Here is a 4,417-nt window from a genome sequence, read left to right as displayed (position 1 = left end):
GGACACGGCCCAGCCCCGGGCACCGCGAGGCCTCAGGTGGGCGGCAGATGGTGCGGCCCGGCACAACAGGTGGGCGCATTGTGCGCGGGTCCCAATTAACTTCGCCTCATTAGCAGCCGGAATCGCAGCCCCAGTTGGGATTATAGTTGGAGCCGGGGCCGCTCTGAGCTCCAATCATCTGGGCGTGTCTGCGAGCAGCAGGGCTGCCTACTGCGCCCTGGTAGCAGCCCCTCTCGCTCCTCTCTGGCAGCTGTAGGGCTTTGTCTGTTGGGGCTTCGTGGCTCTTTCCCCATTCCCCACCCAGGAGCAGAGTTTGCCCTCACACGGAGCAGCAGTGCCTGCCGAGGGCACGCGGTGCTGTGCAGAGCTGCAGGACGGAGTGCTGTCTGTGTGCAGAGCTGTGCTAGGTGCTGTGCTGGGACACGGTGCAGCTGGGAGCTCCTGCCTGGGACGTGCACGATGTGCCCGTGTTGGCCCCACTGGGGCTTTTGGGGTGAAGCCATTTTCAATCAGAAAATATTAATTGCTGAATTATTTTTGAATGCATTGTTAATGTCTTGGAACTGCATTTCAGTCCTCGCTGCCAGTGTTTGTGGGGCTGATGCCCCAGTGATGCCAAATACCAGGGTGAGGAAATCAGGTTCGTTTGCTGCCAGTTCCTCATTGCTCACCCCCACATTCACATTCCAGCTCCAGCATCCTCCTGCCACAACCCCGTGTGCCCCCTGCAGCCCTGTCCCCAGCGTGCCCTGCTGCCCTCCTCATCCGCCCGGCTGCAGGGGCAGTGGTTGCTCCCTGCAAAGCAAGCAGCAACTCACACACTGCAGGCAGCCCCTTTATTTTCCTGTGCTGCAGCTCCCTGCAGGGATCAGCGAGGACGAGAGGGATCCCCTATGCCTCCCCTGCTCCAAGATGAGCACGCAGCTCCCAGCATCCCTTGCCCACACCCAGTGCTGACAGCGTGGCCCCAGGCTCAGCCCCAGTCCCAAGGGAAATGAGAGGGAACAGAACAAGCAGAAGAATGCAGCAGTGCGAGCTGCATCCTGCCTGCCTCAGCCAGCAAAAATGTCCTGGGGCCCCCCGAAGAGTCCTGGGGGTGTGAGCATCCACAGAGCTGTGCAGGCTGAATCCATGTGCTCTGAATCCCTTGTCACCATCTTTCCTTTCTTTTCAGGCTGCCCTGCATTGCCCAGGCAGCACCTGGGTCGGGGCGTGGGCTCTGATTTTCAATGTGCCAGTTGCACACTGGGTCTGTCCCAGCTGGGTGATGGGACAGTGGTACGCCTGGGGAGCTGCTGCCTGTGTGGAGATGTTTATAGAGATACCTTTATATATAATATATATATATACATAGAATATTTACACAATCAGAATTATAGCATGGCTTAGGTTGGAGTGGATCTTAAAGATAATCCAGTTTCAACTGCCAATAATTACATATGGTATATAACATTATGTTGTGAAGAAAAGGGAATACAGAAGAATGTAGATGCATTGATAATACCGAATCCAGCTTCTCATTCTATACATTATTGCTGATTCTCAGAGCAGTCAGAGGAAGGCAGCCAGGGCTGCATGGGATGTTGTGCACAGTCATATCAGATTCCAGCAATGGGCAGGGGCTGAGCTGCACTGCTCGGGACAGGGCTGGGGATGAACAGCAGCAGGGGATGGGACAAGAACATGGACAGGGGTGAACAGCAGCACAAGAAAACCTTGGGAGCTGAACGTGCACCAACAGCCGCAGGCTTTGCTTGTGCCGCACCGGTCAGGCAGCCCATGCTGCTCATTAGCAGAGAGCCGGGGCAGCTCCTCTGCCTGTAATCACCCTAATGAGCAGTTGCCATGCTGTCTGCAGCAGGGTGATGCCGTGACCTGCTTTCAGGCCGTTTGATCTCGCCTGCCCGCGTTCCCCTGCCGGCTGCTGCTGCCTGCGCGCCTCAGCACACGTGGTCTGAGCACGGCTGCTGCCAGCACGTCCAGCACGCCGAAGTCTTCTGTAGCCCCAGCATCATCCAGGGACACAGTTAACACCACCACGCTGCTCCATGAATGCACGGAGCCTGGCTGCAGGGTCGGCCTCGGGGTCTGACAGTGGGGAAAATGAGCAAAGCGCCCCGAAAGTCTCAGGGAGCAACACCGAGCCAGAGAGCTGATCCAGCTGAAAAGTCATGGCATGGGCCACAAAAATGAATGAATGAATTAAAAGGAGATGTGTTTGCTCTTTTGCAGCCAGCTGGGCCACAGATACAGCTCCATAGGGTGTGGTGGCACAGAGCAGCACTGCTAGCAGCACTGCATGCACTTCACTCCTCCCAGCCTTCGCAGCGCTGCTGTTGTGCCTGTTCCCCCAGCCCTTGTGGGGAAAAATGCTTTATTTCTTCTCTTTTCCTCTTTCCATCTCCCAAGGACAGAGCACAGCAGAGCCCACTGAGAGCAGATGGATGCTGCAGAGGGGTTTGGTAAGGGCAGAGCTCAGGACCAACCCTCTGCTTCCTGAGGCTCTGGCACTGCCTCTGTCAGCTGGAAATACCTGCTGTCCCACTGCTGGGAAGGAGTAGCACTGACCTTGCAAGTTGCTTGGGATTCAGGGGAAGAAGGAACAGGCAGGGCTCAATTAGTCTGAGTTAACTGAAATTCTGTGGCTGCACGCTTTGCTTCACTTCTCTGTTGCACATCTCCCTGTGCAGAGCAGCGCTGTGCTTTTTTGCTTTCCAATGCACGTACCTTGTGAGGAAGCAGTGCTGCTGTTCACGTGTTTACAGCCCTGCTGTTAACGGCACTGCTTGGTTTCCCGCTCTGGAAAACCCATGCTGAAATGAGCAAGCTACACAGGAGTCCTGCAGGACATTGCCCACTGCTGCTGCCCAACTGCCAGCACTGCTCAGCTCCAGAACTGCTTCCCCCCAGGAGCCCACGCACCAGGAATGCTCAGTGCAAAGAGCTCAGCACAAAGCATGCTGTGTTCTGGCTGCTGCTGCTGCTGCATTCCCTGCATCTAATTGCAGCCACGAGCACCATGCTCTGAGTGCTATCTCCAGGCAGCGCATTGGGAATCCACTGAGAACAGCTGCCAGAAAGCTGAGCAGAAAGTTGCTGAAGCTGCTTTGCAGAGTGCCATGACGAGGTGACGCATGGAGCTTCTCTTGCTGCTCCGAAGCCATGGCTGTACTTCGTTCAGAAGCAAATGTCACATTCTATGTGCAAGAAGTCAGTGTGGCCTCAAAGAGCACCTGAGCAGCTGCCTCTCGGTGGGTCTGCTGTGTGTTCTGGCAGCGAGGTGGCACACACATCGGGAGAGAACCAGCACTGTGCAGATATGGGTTCTTTAGTTAAAAATTAGGAAAAAATACACCCGAGGAGCAGAGCGAGGACCTAAACCAACACCTCGAGCCTGCTATGTTTCCTCTTCTTGCTTAATAAGCTGACAGCTGCTGGCAATGCTCAGAAATAGCAGAGCAGTGCGTTGCAGGCATGCAGACAGTGGCCGTGTTGGGCAGCAGGAGGGCGGACATTTCAGCCCCATGGAGCAACAGCAAAGAGCACGGAGCTCAGCTGCTGGGGGTGATGCACAGCTGTGAGTTACAGCCCTGCGGGGAAGGGCTGCAGAGGAGAGCTGCCCTGCAAACGTGCGCTCCTGCGTGGGAGATCCATTGCTCCAAGAGAGGCTTCCCAGAGGCCTCTGCAAAGCACCGCTGCTGTGGAGCACTGCACGCAGCCCGGTGCTGTGTGGGGTTCCCACGTGTGAGCCGTGCGTGCTCGGGAACTGAAAATAAATGAATTAAAATGATTTTCTGAAGCAATTGTTGAATTGTGGTTCTAAGTGCTTAGGGCAAACATTAGAAATATCCTCACTGAGGATAAAGGTAATTACAGCAGTGTGTGCCAGGAGGGTCTGACGCGTATTTAGTGATATTTTAGGAAGAAATGTCAAATATGTGCCAGTGAAGTACGTTTTAATTCTCAGCACATTTATCATTTCCACTGGCTATCAGCAGGGCTAATTAGTACTGCAAATATTTCTGGCCCACTTGATATCGTCTTCTAACGGTGTGTATGTGGTAATTATTTGAGTACGATCCGTAATGTAAGTATTCCACCTCAGAGCTCGAGGTAACGGTGACTTCCACGGCAGCTCTAAGCCCCGTACGCCAGCGCGGAGGGGGATCACGGCGGGATCACGGCTCCGCTTGGGCGCCGTATAGCCAAGCACAAGCTGTCACAGCCAGCTCGATTGAACGCAGATTTGTGGCTTGAGGCATTTTAAGGGCACAATGTTTCAGAGCGCCCGTGCGTTTATTCGTGTGGAGGTGGGTTTGTTTTCGCGCGCACAACTCGCTGCGCTCCCGCCCAGCCCAGAGCCGCGCCGCCCGCCCACGCCGCAGCCATGGCGGCCTCCGCCCGCCCGCGGCCCCAC

Source organism: Meleagris gallopavo, chromosome 10, assembly GCF_000146605.3.
Source record: "Meleagris gallopavo isolate NT-WF06-2002-E0010 breed Aviagen turkey brand Nicholas breeding stock chromosome 10, Turkey_5.1, whole genome shotgun sequence".
NCBI lineage: Eukaryota > Metazoa > Chordata > Aves > Galliformes > Phasianidae > Meleagris > Meleagris gallopavo.
The sequence above is the reverse complement of the archived record's forward strand: the minus strand, read 5'-3'. Positions refer to the sequence as shown.